The sequence below is a fragment of the Spinacia oleracea genome, chromosome 3 (genome assembly GCF_020520425.1).
Source record: "Spinacia oleracea cultivar Varoflay chromosome 3, BTI_SOV_V1, whole genome shotgun sequence".
Classification (NCBI taxonomy): domain Eukaryota; kingdom Viridiplantae; phylum Streptophyta; class Magnoliopsida; order Caryophyllales; family Amaranthaceae; genus Spinacia; species Spinacia oleracea.
This window is the reverse complement of record NC_079489.1, coordinates 99,012,810-99,029,285: the sequence shown is the minus strand read 5'-3', so window position 1 is coordinate 99,029,285 and position 16,476 is coordinate 99,012,810. Positions and strand designations below refer to the sequence as shown.

Here is a 16,476-nt window from a genome sequence, read left to right as displayed (position 1 = left end):
CTAGGGTAATCGGGGAAGGACAAAGGAATCACACAATCAAGATGCAAGGACTTGATACATAGGAGAAAAGCTACAATTGACGTGCTCGTCACCTCTCGAATAGAACACCCTAAGCCTCTAATCAAGGAAAAGCTCTCGCATGATCCTAAAACTAGACAACTCACGATTGAAACCTACTTTTCACATGCATTATAGAGATTCACAATCTCTTGCAAAACCAAAACAATGCACTCCAATCAATCCTATGGAACTAGAATTTGCAACTACTAATTCTATAGACATGGAAATCCTAGCATCAACTCAAGTTTAATCACATCAATATTCAACAATCATCCTCCAATTTTCCCCAATTTAGCCCTAGATTCTCCCCTATTCCCTAACTAGAATCTACTCACTACTCATGCTTTTAACTAAGAAATTCAAGTATTCAAAGCTACTAGACATGGAATTGAAAGGATGAATGCAAGGAATCAAGAAATTAAGAATTCAATTCAGAATCAATGAAAATAAGAATCAACAAAACAAACTAACATCAAAGCAATTAAGCAATCAAAATTTCAAGAAGAATAGCAAAGCATTAAAGATTGAATTAAAATTGCAAGAAGAATTAAAGAGTTGAGAGAGATTACAAATTCAAGCTTCTCCAATGGAGTTTTCTCTCTCCTAAAACCAAAGCTTGAAGACTAAGAAAACCTCTCTAATTTGCTGAAAAATCTAATAATGAATAAATGTGTTTCTAATAATTACGAAAAATCTATTTATACGATTCCTAGAAATAGAAAATTTAAACTTGAAAATGTCAGCCCACGCAGCCGTGCGACCGCGGAGACCCAGGTGCGATCGCACCGGTGCGAGCGGGTAGCAAACTTGTGCGAACGGGCTCAACGACGACTTCTCTTCCTTCGCACGGTGCGAACACACGGAAATTCCGTGCGATCGCACGGCCCTGAGATGGAAAAACTCATCAAAATCTTCATGGGCTCGCACGAGAATTTTGTGTGTGCACACAAAAATTCCGTGCGAGCGAGCTGGAATGGCGTGCGAACGAGCTGAAAACTTGAAAGTTCCTGCATCATTTTAGCGATTTCGTGCGAGTGAACAGATCTGGAACTCGGTCGCACGGTCTGCTTGACTTTAATGCCAAATTTGCTGACCCGCGCGAACACACGAAATATTCGTGCAGTCGCACGACCCTGCTTCGAGTTGTTTTCTACTTATTTCCCATCTTTCTCCAATATTTCCCTGAAAAGTGCAAAGATGGTATAAGGACATAATAATGAAATAAAAGCTATATAAAACTACCAAAAAACATAATAAAACACTACAAAAACCTAAGCTTAGAGCGACATAAATTCCGCTCATCAAACTCCCCCAAGCTAGGCGTTTGCTAGTCTCTAGCAAACTAAGCACGAAATAGGGAAGAATGAGCATATTATTCAGATTCTAAAAACTACAAAAACGAGAATTAAAAGAATATACAACCTAACTCACTTTCGTAGGAATCACGGTTGCATTTAAGCGCATGTAACAAGCTCTTTAAACCCCACAATCGCTCATGAGGGCGAGTGGGATCTCGCAAGGGTTTACAAAGAGAAGCACCCATAACTCTTCCAAAAACACAATCAAGTCAAGACTTAAAAGGAAAACAAACCAAGAAAACAAAAAGAAAACAAAAAGAAAACAAAAGAAAGGAAAAGAAAAGAAAAGAAAGAAAAAGAAAAGAAAGTAAAATAAAACTACAAAATCCAAGAAAATGGCCTTTATTATTGAACGAGCACGAAAGAATGCTAATATTACTAACCAATAAACGAATGCACGCTAACCAATGTCCTAAGTCGAATAAAGGATTCAAGTGTGAAGCAAAGAGAACTAAGGGTTCGCACTTATCAATTCCCCTTCAACAGAGCATACCTCGTCAAATCTCTAGATCCCATCCACCCTTAAGAGTAGCTTCTCATGACGCCGCGAAGGCGCCGGAAAAGACAAGAATTACAAGAGAGGAGAGAAGGTTACTCAACATCTTAGCATGACAATCCCATCCATAAATTTGACCAAATCCTCCCTCCATCGACAATGACTCAACTCAAAAGAGTCAAGAGGACTTTTTAGGGTGTATCGTATAGGCTAGGGGTAGGGCGTGGAACAAATTTGGAAATTGGTGCTCAAACCTAAAGTGAAGCGCGAAATGAACTTTACTCAAGCAAAACGAACCAAAACAAACTCATACCACTTATTTGGGGTACCCCCAAGCTTATTCAACAACTAAACTAAACTAAATCTCTTTTTGAACTTTTATTGATTCGATTTTCTCTTTTTTTTGTGTTTCAATTGAAACTTTTCTCATTGCCTTGTTTTTTTCTCTATTTTTTTGGCTTTTTCAAAACTTTCCTTTCTCTTTTTGCTTTTGCTTATTTGTTCAATATATACAACATAATTCCCAAAACTTGCCATTCAATCCAACAACAATCATTCCTCAACATTGCATAATCATTCAAAACAATCAAGCATCATAACACCAAGCTTCATTATCACTTCTAAGGGTGAAAATAAAACAAAGGCCAATAGGCTTGTAATGAGCTTATAAGAAATGAAAGGGGCAAGGCTCAAATGGCTAGCAAGGGGGCAAGTGCAAACAAAAATATATGAGAAAAATAGAAAATAAAGTCCTAAACTAAAAGGAAAAATAGTCACCGAAAGAAATGCCTCTATCGTCCCCTAAAGTAGTTCGGTCGCGGTCTTGGGAAGGAAAAAGTCAAATCCGGGATATAAGAAAGTCAATGCCAAGGATCCATGCTACTCAATAGATGTAAGCAAGTGTTTGGGCTAATATGAACATGATCCTCACAAATGGGATCAAATACTACCCTCTCCGGTTTCAAGTCACTAGAGAGATCGACACCGTCTTACCACAACCCAAGGGTTCAAGACTCATGCTACCCAAAGTTCTAACCGACTTTCTTAACACCTAAATCCTAAACTCGAACCAAGACATTGAAAACCGTGCACACATCTACAAATTACGAATAAAAGCATTCTAGCCTACAAGTTCCATTTTTATTATTCCAGAATCAAGAATAAATCCTAAACACTAGAAAAACTTTTCTTGACAAAAAGGAAAGGAAAAACAAAGAAAAAGGAAAGAAAAAGGAAGAAAATAAGAGGAATAAAAATAAGGAAAACAAAAGGAACAAAAAGGAAACAAAACAAACTAAAATCAATGAAACTAAGAAAAGAAAGCATTAAAGTATATACCATGCACACAAATGAAAGATTTCAATGGTATGAGCATCACAATTAGCAACCACATAAATCAAACTCCCCCCAAGCTTGAATTAGGCCGTGTCCTCAAGGCCCAAAACAAAACAAGGAGGGGCACAACTACCCATCCAACCAAATGCCTCACAAGAAATATGCCCGTCCCAAAGAAAGCATGTGAAATAGAAGGATATTACCGGATATGCCGTGGGAGCAAACAAACTCACCAAAAGATCAACGAGCAAGGGAATGGTGGAAAATGTGAACCCACACTAAAGAATCACATCAAAAAGACAAACTCAAAAACAACCAAGAAAAATTGTTAGTAGACAAGGGCCAAACGGCCAAAACAAACCGAAAACCATCAAAAGCTAACCATTATATACACAACCACTCAAGGTGACAAGAAGAATATCAACACCAACAACAATCATCAACCCTCAAAGCATACCCCCACGTCACACTTCTCCCCCCAGGCTAAATACAAGCATACCATCACAATATAAGAGGGGGGAGTGACACGGGTTGGGAAGAAGGACCCGTCCAATACGGGTAAGTGGGAGTACGATCTTCTTTCCAACAAGGGACGGGCCCTTGTTGGGGTGGCTGATACGGGTAGTTGACATAGGGGGCAAGTCCCCTTTGTCAACGTGATAATCGTACACCCGCCTACTGTAGTAGGACAAGTCAAAGTCGGAACAAGAATCCACCATGAGGCTCCCTTGAGGGGTAAGAGAAGCCAAAACTTGAGCTTGGTCCTCTTGCCCTTGCAAGATAGCCGCAAGGGTAGATTGCAAACTAGATCAATCAAAAGGAGGAGAGGAGGAGGACATACCACCCACATGAGGGGAAGGCTCCATGACCGGTGAGGTGGGTTGAGGAGGAAACTCAGGAGCGGGTTGAGGAGGAGGAAGCAAAGCATCTTGGGCAATGAATTGGGGATCTCGGGGGAGCAAATAGCAAACATTGGGGGTCCAAAAAGTGATGGAGGGATCGGGAGTCAAGCACCAATCACGTTGCTTGACCAACCAAATAAACTTACCCCTCTTGGCGGGCTTGATCCACTTGGCATCGGTGAGAGCTCGCAAGTCAAGGAACTCACCACCGGGAACCGGGTCCAACTCCTCGAGGGCTTGCTTGTAAGGATCATTGGGGAGCGCCCTCATGAGAAGGGTAAGCATCCCACCAATAAGGATGTCTCCACTAGTCGGTTGGCCATCTCGAATCTCGATGATCCTAGAGATCAAAAGTCGCCCAAAATCCAAGATTCCCCTATCTTTCTCGGTGGCTAACCACATCGCTCCAAGCTCCAGGCTAGACAAAGAACCGGTAGCCCTTTTGGCAAAGATAGCATATAGGAGCATGCGGTTCATGTAGAGAATGGCCGGGTGATGGAACGAAGATGACTTAGCCGAAGAAGCTGTAAACTTCCTCGGCTCACCGGTGAGGTCTCCCCACCAAGCATGCTCGTCTTAAGAATCTGAATACTCCGCCACCGGGTTGGTGAGAAGACCCCGGTTCGGGAAGATAGTAAAGAAATCATTGATCTCGTCGTGGGTCAACTTGTGTTGGTTGTTAAGGGCTTGAAAGTGCAACTCAACCGTCTCATTCTCTCCCTCATGAAGCGTATACCGCCGGGACGAAGCAAGAACCTCAAGGCACTCTTTTTTACGAACTCTTGTGTAGGTCTTGGCACTCTTTTTTACGAACTCCTCAAGATCGAGCCCCGCAATCAAAGTGTCCATTTCTTTCTCAACCCCCAAGTCCTGGACAGTCTTTTTGTGATAGAACTTTGTCGGGCGGATGGTCTGCTTAGACAATTCCTCAAAGAGGCTCCAAGACCTTTTTTCCGGGAAAGCAATACCATAAGTTTCGAACTCTGGTGGGGCGGGAGACTTTCTCTTGTTGGGTTGGGCGTTGGGGCCCTTCTTTGAATGTTTGGTCATCATGGTGAACTAGAGAACAAGAACCTACACACAATAAAAGAAAACAAACTACAATCCAAAAGAAAAGAAAAACTAAGTTAGTTTATAAACGACGAAAATCTATCACCAATACTACCACAATCAAATACCAAAACACTACCCTAGTTCAATCACTACAAAATAATCATTTTATTGAGACGAGGAATTTCGTCTCTAAATGGTCTAATTCCGTCTCAAAATGATGTTTAGAGACGGATTTAAGACGGAAATAGGGTGTCTCTATAGAGGGCGTCTCAAAAAAAATTGAGACGGAATGCTGGAAAATCCATTACAAATTTGAGATGGAACTTTTGAAACTCCATATACAATTCCATCTAAATTTTAATTTAGAGATGAAATTTTAGTAATCCGTCTCAAGTTTAAGATGCTTATAGTATCCGTCTCAAAATCCGTCTCTAATACTGCATAATTTTGTAGTGAATGTGAAAAAGAGTACTTCAAACAATAACCTTCAACTAAAGATAACCAATCCACCTAGAATTCCACTCAAATAGCACCAAGAATCTACCAAGAGTCTAGAATTAACAAGTATAACCAATCAAAGCATGCACAACGTATCTAGATTATTAAGGATTAAACACATAACCAAACATGCATCACTATCAACCTAAAAATTAAATAATTAGAAATTTCCAACAAAAAATATGAACAATGAGATAAAATGTAAAGAAAATGGAGAAGGAAGGGAAAGAAATTGTCACCACTAGTAGAGGAAGTGGACAAGATCACCCCAAAGCACTCCCCAATACTCCAATTGCACCAATTGACACAAAATCAAAGTTCAGTGAAAACCCTAGATTTTGGGGGTTGTTGGGAAAAAAATCTGAATTTTATGGATTTAGGGTGTGGGAAAGGGATGGATTTGTAAATGTGAGTGATTGAGAGTGAGATACATGGTGAAAATCAAGTAAGAAAGGTGTAGCAATGGAGGTTGAAGAGTTAGAGTGGAGAGAAAAGGGAAGTGAAGAGTGAAGAATGCCGAAGGAAATGAAGAATGAAAGAAAAGGGCTGCGAATTTGCTAATAACTCGACCACAGAACTGGGTTTCCTGACCCGTGCGAGCGCACGAAACATCTGTGCGATGGCACGGTATGAGTGCGAGCGCATTATAAATCCTTGCGATCGCACGTGTTGGGCACGAGCGCACTGAATATCAACCCGCTTGGACCAAATTTTGAACAGCTACTGATCGATTTTTCCGGTTTTGTGCGATCGCACAATTGAGCCGTGCGATCGCACAAAATTGGATTTTTGCCTTTCTTGCTTTTCATGCTCCCTTTTCTCAAAATGAAAATAAAACTTGGAAAACAATAGTTAGTAAACAGAAACAAATTAAAACTAGAGTTAGGCAACCGGGTTGCCTCCTGGGTAGCGCTCGTTTAACGTCATTAGCTTGACGAATCCCCCAAAAACACATGGGGGGGGGGGGGGGTCAAACACAACCAACTCGGGGTCATCATGAGTCAAAAAGCTCTTCTTTGCCCCTTTGGGCACAAACAACTCACCCAAAATGCAACTCATGGCATGGGGATCAAACCAACTCTTCTTGGGCTTAAGTTTACCCTTCTTGGTCGTCTTGCTTATGGATTTCTTACCATTGATTGCCTGAGTGTGTGCTCCAACATCATCAAGATCCATCCCGAATGCCTCGGGAATGGTGATGATGTCATCAAAGGAGTCACCTAACACCAAGGGGCTCTCATGCACCTTCTTCTCCGTGATGTTGTCCCTAGCAAGCTTATCATCAAACTTAAGAACACAAGAGTCATTAGAAATGTTAACATAACGATGTTCAATGTACGTAATAGTGTCTAATTTCATGCAACTCTTCTTTTTGGAACAACATTCATTATCAATAGAGAGCTTAAAACTAGCCTTGGCATCTCCCGCCTTCAAGGTGATAAGACCACCTTGAACATCAATGAGAGCACCCGTCGTGGCCAAGAATGGCCTCCCTAAGATAATAGGGGTGTGGGCATCCTCATCAATATCCAAGACAATGAAGTCAACGAGAAAGGTTAACTTCCCTATCACAAGGGGGACATCATCAACCCTACCGAAGGGATACATAACCGAGCGATCGGCTAGTTGCAAAGACATAGGGTTAGGGATGAGATCATTAGGCTAAGATTCTCATAGATTTTGTAAGGAAAAATTCTCACACTTGCCCCCAAATCGCAAAGAGCGTTATCAAACTTCAGCCTTTGGATGCTACAAGGGATCGAGAAACTCCCGGGATCCTTGAGCTTTAGGGGAAACGGGCTCAAAATCAAGGCACTATAATTCTCCGTGAGATGCACGGTATCCTTTGGGGCCACAAGTTCTATTGCCACACAAAATGTCTCTCATGAACCGAGAATAATGTGGTATTTGCTTAAGCGCCTCGATGAAAGACAATTACACATAGAGCTTACTAATAGTGTCTAGAAACTTGGAAAATTGGTCATCCAATTTCTTTCCGACAATTCTTTGAGGATAAGGGAGAGGAGGAGTAGGGAGAGGTGGAAGAGTAGCCTCCGTTGGCTTTTCACCATCAATCACGTCATCAACGTGAGACTTCTCTTCCACCACATCACAGTCCGTAGACTCATTTCCGTTAGATCCTTCTCCCCTAGAGCAAGGAGCATCAACAAGCTTAGCACCATCATCTAAAATCTTCCCACTCCTAGTCATGACCGCATACATTTGCTTAGGAGCTTGACCTTGGGGTGGGAGACTAGTATGCACTTGTTGTTCTTTGATGGTGCTAGAAAGTTGTGCTAGTTTGGGTTTCAATCATTTTCAAATGAATATTGGATTGCTTGAATCCATCCTCAAACTCAACATTTTTTCTTGGCTTGCGCCCCCACGAACGACTCCATAAGCGCCTCAAGGTTAGACTTGAGATGCGGGAGCGGTGGAGGTGCATTGCCATAACCCATAGGATTTTGAGGGTATTGATTGCCATAGGTCCTTGGCCCATTGAATCCGGGAGGTGGAAATTGAGAAACACCATATTGACCTCCCGGGTTCGACGGATAACCCCCATTAGAGGCACCCCTATGTTGCCCATAAGGATAGTTGTAACCCCCTCCACCTTGATGGTTAGGGTTATAACTACCTTGATAAGCTTGAGTTTGATTGCCAAGACTGTGAGATTGACCATAGGGTGCTTGGCCTTGATAGCCTTGCGCCCCATAGCCACCTCGACCTTGACTATCATACCCACCTCCTTGGCCGAAGCCTTGGTAGGATCCATGCATAGGAGGGCCTCTAGGTGCTTGCCTATTAAAGTTTTGATTAGGGGGGTTATCATATCTAGGCCTCTCATTCATAGCATGGGCATATTCCACATAAAAATCACCTTCATAAGAAGGGCCATCATCCATATAAGAAACATTATGCATCAAAGGACAAGCATTAGGGAAATGACCATAATCTTGACAATTATCACAAAAGGATGTACCGAAAGGCCTTGTCATAGGAACTCACCTTGCCCTTCCCCTTAGTGAGAAGAGTAGCCGATGGTGGAGGAATTGTTGATGGTGAAGGGGGTTGGCTTGGAGTGCTCTCAAGCTTTTCTAATCTTGAGCTAAGCTTCTCAATGATGCGCGCTTGCTCAATTGCATAGATCGACCGTTTACCATCCTCACCTTTGCTTTTGCAATCATTGCTCCTTCTCCCTACATGCCATGCTTGGTAGTTTTGCACAACATCCTGTATGATCTCTTATATTTGATCCTCCGTCTTATTCATTATAGGACCATCCGCCCCCGCATCTAGACTTGTCTTGGAGGTTGGGCTCAATCCCAAATAGAAAGTTTGGAGGAGCAACCACTTAGGAATCCCATGGTGAGGGCATTCCCTTTGATATTCCTTGAATCGGTCCCATGCTTCAAAAAGCGACTAATCCCGCTTTTACTCAAATGATTGAATCTTGTGACGAACTCCGCCGTCTTCCCATGAGAGTAGAACTTGCTCAAGAACGCGCTTGTCACTTCATTCCAAGTCCAAAGTGAGTTTGGCTTGACCTCCTTGTCAAGCCAATCGCTAGCACGTCCTAAAAGAGAGAAGCGAAATAGCGTCAACCTCACATAATCCGAAGTCACTCCATTGTGCTTGATAGTATCACAATAGTGCTCGAATTACTTCAAGTGTTCATGCAGTGATTCGCTACTCTTTCCGCAAAATGGATGACTTTGCACCAAATTGATCAAGGCGGGCTTGATCTCAAAATTGTTTGCATTGGTGGTGGGCGCTTGTATCCCACAATTCGCCTCAAAGGCTCCCGGGATACCAAGGTTCTTAACCGGAAGAGCCCTTCCTTCCATGGTTGGACTTGTTGACTCTCGTTCCGTAGCTTCACTCAAAGTTTCGAATCTATTGTAGCTCGACGATCGGGTTCGGATACGCCTCAAGCTTCGCAAAGTCCTCTCTAACTCTAGGTTGAGAGGGTAGAGAGGCCCATGACGAGTTCAACCCCTATCTTGCATACAAAACTCAAACAAACCGTGAGCAATGCAAAGGAAAACTAAAACAAGAATGACATGTTTTTGTATTTTCTATGGTTAAACTAGACTCAACAAAACTCAAAAACAACAACCGCTCCCCGGCAACGGCGCCATTTTGACAGAGGTATTTTCCGTCGTTGAAAGAATACACCTCGATCAAACAAAATTTGTAAAACACCTAACTAACCGGCTATATTGCCTATAGCGGCAAGCATAAGGATCGTTGCATAGAAACAGAGTGAATTGAGTTTGCTAGTTAAGCTTATTTAGGACGGAATTTGGTTTTAAATTATCAACTACTAATCTAAGCTATCAAACAAGTTTATCCAAATAAGGGAAGCGCTAGGAAATTGGGGATAGGCTAGGGTAATCGGGGAAGGACAAAGGAATCACACAATCAAGATGCAAGGACTTGATACATAGGGGAAAATCTACAATTGACATGCTCGCCACCTCTCGGATAGAACAAGCTCTCGCATGATCCTAAAACTACACAACTCACGATTGAAACCTACTTTTCACATGCATCATAGAGATTCACAATCTCTTGCAAAACCAAAACAATGCACTCCAATCAATCCTATGGAACTAGCATTTGCAACTACTAATTCTATAGACATGGAAATCCTAGCATCAACTCAAGTTTAATCACATCAATATTCAACAATCATCCTCCAATTTTCCCCAATTTAGCCCTAGATTCTCCCCTATTCCCTAACTAGAATCTACTCACTACTCATGCTTTTAACTAAGAAATTCAAGTATTCAAAGCTACTAGACATGGAACTGAAAGGATGAATGCAAGGAATCAAGAAATTAACAATTCAATTGAGAATCAATGAAAATAAGAATCAACAAAACAAACTAACATCAAAGCAATTAAGCAATCAAAATTTCAAGAAGAATATCAAAGCATTAAAGATTGAATTAACATTGCAAGAAGAATTAAAGAGTTGAGTGAGATTACAAATTGAAGCTTCTCCAATGGAGTTTTCTCTCTCCTAAAACCAAAGCTTGAAGACTAAGAAAACCTCTATAATTTGCTGAAAAATCTAATAATGAATAAATGTGTTTCTAATAATAACGAAAAATCTATTTATACGGTTCCTAAAAATAGAAAATTTAAAATCGAAAATGTCAGCTCGCGCAGCCGTGCGACCGCGGAGACCCAGGTGATGAAGTGGCTAGTATGGCCCAAATAGGATAGAAAATATGGTCTGCGTACCATTAATTTGAATGTAATTGGTCTAAAGCACCAAATTTGTTTTTCAATTCAAATATGGTCTGCGTACTATCAAATAGTTGTAATTAGTTTTAATTATAGCTTATCCTATTTGAAGAAAATGGCGCCTCCCACGGTGAATTTCAAGACGAAGTTCCCATTTTCGAGACGGACTTTGAAGTTGAAGCTTCAAGATGAAGTCGGGCCATACTAGATCACATTTATCTTATGCATGCTTTAAGTTATTTATTGCTTTAAATATGTTTTAATTATGCATGAGATTGTGGCTTGATTATGTTGCATGATTAAGGATTTTAGTTCACTTAAAATCTAACCAACATAGTAAGAGCCTTAAGTTCCAAACTTAAAAAATTGAGTTAAAAGGTGCCATACCAAAATATACACTTGCTTGGATATCCTTTACATCAATCTAGTAATAGTTTTCGCTCAGCGAGGTGTTACTTATTGGTCCTAAAGGGGCAAGGTACACAAGTAATTGTGAGTACATGTTAGTTTTGGTGAAACTCAACGATATAAGTAAGGAGTCCTTTTATGTCGTGGCAAAATCGATAGGTTTACCTAATAAGTTCTTAGACGTACCTATCAACCAAGAATAGTTTCTAGACTATTAGCAAAAGGTCTTTGCTTACCTAAAATGTTTTAGGATTGAGTCGACAAACTGTGCTTAATTCTTCAATGATTTTAGGGTCTTGGAATCATTTTATTCACACCTGCCGGAACACATAACTCGAATAAAACGCTAATAACTTGTTTGAATTGCATGATTGCTTTAATTTCAAGTTATTATTCATGATAAATGTTTAGACTTCGCATGCTTCAATGTATGTTTTAATTATTGTTTATAATTAAATATCTTGCACTGCGGTAAATCCTTTTAGAAAGGTAACAGTAAATTTCCTCGATTGGTAGTGAATCCAAGAACGATTCACGGAAATGAGAGAAAATGAGCAATTTAAAATATACGTTTCTTTTAGCGACTTTTATGGTTGTTTTCGAGTATCAAAATCGAATGGCAAACCAATTGGTGCTTGTGAATTCAAAATACACTGTAGTTTTGAGATCATAAAGCATTGAGCTTAAACGCTCAGCTTTACCAATGGTTAACAACCTAATATCTTTGTCCATTTAATTCTCGAATGAGTCTAGTCCCTAGACATTCGAATAGATCGATGCTTAGAGAACTTTAGAAGCTTCTGGTAAGATCATCTAGTTGAAACAAAATATTCAACATAAATTATATGGTAAGAACCTTGTTGGAGTGACATTGGACATGTCTAACAAAGTATAAAAGTCAACACTAAAGAATTCAATTCTTAAGACTATAAGAAAGGGTACAAGAAATAGGAAAACAAGGAACAAATGAAAGGAATATACAATTCCGTTTCTACCTATAAGTTTATGTTTAAAGAAAAGTAACCTAGCAATCAAACTTCCTTGGTATCATATACCGCTTGAGGTTCTTACTTCGGTAAGAACTTAAACAATGGAAGCTAGGATACACTAATGGCCTACAAGTGGGAAATGAAGCATGGCAATGCTACATTAGTTGTAGGGTCATCTAGTTTGTTTTAAGTCCTTTCAAAGGCTGGAACTTAATGGCTATTTTGTTCCATAATCAGCATACCTAGATTTCTGTTTTCAAACACAGAAAGACTCACATTCAAGAAAAACAAAAACAATGTTTGTTTGTTTATTTGAATGAAATGGTCAATTACGGGTTGAGTCAATATGCTTGATTAAAACAAACAACTCTTTAACAATAAGAACTTTACTAGGTTAAAATCAATCTCTTGATTTGAGTTCCACTAATCTTTGGCATTGTTGCTTAGACCATGTCAACAAGTTAAAATTCAAAAGCTCTATTTTGATGGACTTTTGAAAGTTGATTGATTTCTAGATCAATGTAAGACAACTAGTCTTACTTGTTGAAAGTAACAAAAGATATGAACTATTGTTAGAACGCCTAGACAATAGAGTTCAAAGCTAAAGAAAGATTTTATGACTTTATTATTTCACATTTGAGTGAATATAGGTTTATTTACTCAAATGTGATATAAGTTGAATCTGTTTGGCTAGTTCAAAGATTCAGAAGTATAAAATCCACTTGGCAAGAAATCATAAAGATCTAGGTTAGATCATGTTGATGATTACTTGAGACCAAATATGATCATCAATGATTGTGTGTTGTAATTTCACAATCTAGGTCCATAAGATATGGCATATCTTAGTTGGAATAATCGAAGTCAATTGGTACTTGATTCGATTAATGATGAATCATAAAGACTTTTCCTATAATTTCTAAAACAAAATGCTCAACTACCACCAAACTAAACCAAATTCGTCAAAGCTATTGAAAAGTAATTTCAGAATAAACTTTTCATAAAATATATCTAGAGAGTTGCAAAACTCAGTGGGAGCTTAGTGTTTGTCATTCGACAAACTAAGGGCCAAGTATAGATATATGTTTCATTGTAATTTATTCAAATGAGACACAAGGGTATTGTTTCTACCACGAACTTTTTAGAACATAATGTTTGTTTGCTTGAAATAATGTCCTTTTGGAGATTCGTTTCCAAAATGACAAGTGGGAGAAAATAGACCTCGAAAGTCTTCGAGGCGAACAACAAACATAAACGGACATTCCGGAGGCTTTTCGAAGTGCTTCAGAAAAACCGAACTTATTCTTTAAGGACTTTAGAAGTGGCTTTATAGAATAGACATCTCTTAGAAGACTTTACAAGTGCTTCAAAGAGAATAGAATATTCAAAGGACTCTCAAAGTGCCTGTTGATATTCGATTGTTTGATGTTCTATACCCAAGTAGGCATAGAGTTCAAGTCACTGGAACTATGAGATTCTTCTATTAGATAGTAAAGAAACATAGAGTTCTGGTCAATGAAACTATGAGATTCTTCTATTAGATAGTGAAGAAACCTACAACTTGCAGTCAAACTATTATCATGTAGATTAATGAGTTTTTGACTTGTAAGAAAGCTATGACGAAACCTAGATTCCCTAAAATGGTTAGAGGCCATATATAGACTCAAATGTTTTAAATGGTTAGAGGCCATAAAACATACTCAATGTTTTGATGACAAAATTGAAATTTTGTTGATTTGCAAGAATAGTTTCACACCTATTGGTTGCAAGTTTGTTTTAAGGATAAAAACCATCTAACATGAAATTGTGTTCACACACAAAGCGAGATTAGTTGCTAAAGGTTACAAGCAAATTCATGGTGTGAATTGTGTTGAAACCTCATGCATAATCGTAATGCTCAAGTCTATAATTCAAGCAATGATTGCATATTGGTACATATAGCAATTGGATGACAAAACGTATTCCTCAATCAAATGTTGGAATAAACTATGTACATGGTATGTCATAGGATTTGTGGATCCAAATAAATGCTTGAAAGAGAAAGCTAGCTTATAAAATCTAAGTACAGATTTAAGCAAGCAATTGGGAATTGAAATTATATTTTAGTGAAGCTAATAAGTATTTTAGTTTCATAAAATGTACATGATTCTTATAGATATATAAGAAGTTTACTGGGAGTACATAAAAACTTAATTGGTCCTATGAGTATCACACACATATCTCTCTATTGTAAAATAACATTCAAATGTTAATGACTTAGATTTGAGATTATTCATCAATGATGGACCATGGCGAAACTTAGTACATACTGGGTATTAAGATCTATTTACAAAGATCTTATGATATTGTTTTGGATTAAGTAATGGCATTTACTAAATCAAACACGAAAGAGTCCATTGGAGATATTCGACCCATGTGAATAAATCTAAGTAAAGGATGTTTGAACTATGTATAAACATTTACTAAGTTAAACATCAAAGAGTCTAAATGAGATTCTTAACCTATATTATATGTCAAAGAATTTAGCTGAATTTAGTATCTACTGAAACTAGATAAGCTAAAGTTACATGAATAGAATTCAATTGGGAATTATTCTGCAAAAGAATTTATCATGTATGATATAATATGAGGATCGCCAAAAACGTATCGTATGACTTTAGGCATGACGAACATATACCAATCTCTATTGATCTAAGTGAAGATCAACTAGATTGAGATCAAGAATACTTATGGTACTTGAAAAGGTACATAGGAATAGTTCTTGATTCAAGGAAATAAAGATATGCTAAATATTGATGCTACACGCATAAACACTGGCAAAGGATCAAGCAAGACCCTTTGGAGTTAACCATTGATAAGGACGAGCTATAGAGCATCGTGTTTTGAAATGGCAACATGGATTGGAGACCATGAGTTGTTACGTGGGATATTAAAATATTAATTTCTATGTTCTACGATACAGCTGGAAAGTATTCCACATATCTGTGAACTGCTTGGATAAGTAATTCCAAACAAAGCATCACTAGCAACCTATAAAGTTGAAGTAAAAGTACTTATTTCCTAAGAAGCAATAAAACAGGGTTGTTTATGTTAAAGAGTTCTTCATTGAACTTGGGTAGATCACATGTCTGCTGGCTTGATGGTTCTTCATTGAAAAATGCGTAGAACCACTCTTGAAGCAAGAAAACACTAGATCACAAAATAAACATACTCAAAAGATCTTATCATCCATCTCGAAGAACATTCGATGAAAAGGATATTAAGATTGGCAAAGCATGATAACTAAACCTATGCAACAAGTGAGAAACAACACTCACATTGTGGCACTGGAAATCAAGCATAGCTTTGAATTCCATGAACTGTTTTAAAAATGGGTTTGAGGCCCATGGTTGTAAAACATTGGGGTTGAACATTTATCATATATGAAATGTATTTTCATATTCCATTTAATCTTGGTTTAGTATTAAATGATGAGTCCCTTCAATTTGACAATATATTCAAGATAGACTGTCAGGACCAGTCCTGTGACTAAGAAATGTCTATCAAGTGAACTTGAATGTCAAAAGTTGAAAATGGTCCCTGGTCGGAGTTTTCTATAAAGATGGACGCATAGAAAACGTTAGACGACTAGAATGCAAGATGACTAGTAGTTCTGTTTCTTGAACTACGTGGACATGGCAATGTCGTAATCATTTGCATAGATACTTACTTTGGGAAGACTAGTATCGGACAGACCTATGAAATTTTACTGTAAGAGATGAAAATCTGTCATAAGTAAATTTCATTAAAATTATTAGACACTAAATCCTCAATACCTGAGTGATTTGAGATTACTTGTTTGAGAACTGGTTGCTTTGACGTTGACCAACCGTCGCACCGTAAAAGGAGGCTATAAAGGCAACGCTCAGGTAATCACCTATCAAACGAAGTCTAATCTCAAGATCGCAAGATTGGGATTGTCCTCCCATAAATCGGGATGAGATGCTTAAAAGTTGTACAAGATTGGGAAATTGTGAAATGCATGGCCGTGCTAAGATGAATCATAGGCTATGATTATCTGCTTATTTGATCAGTTGAACTCTGAAACCGAGAAACACCTCTGGACATAATAAGGATGACAACTC

At 38.7% G+C, this 16,476-nt stretch overlaps 1 non-coding gene across 1 annotated transcript; it reads left to right on the top strand.

The window, feature by feature from the left end:
- The first annotated feature begins 9,063 nt into the window (after positions 1 to 9,063).
- Positions 9,064 to 9,170, top strand: LOC130471075 (small nucleolar RNA R71). The gene has a single exon (XR_008931759.1). It is a non-coding gene; the product is annotated as a small nucleolar RNA R71 (small nucleolar RNA).
- Positions 9,171 to 16,476: the final 7,306 nt, after the last annotated feature.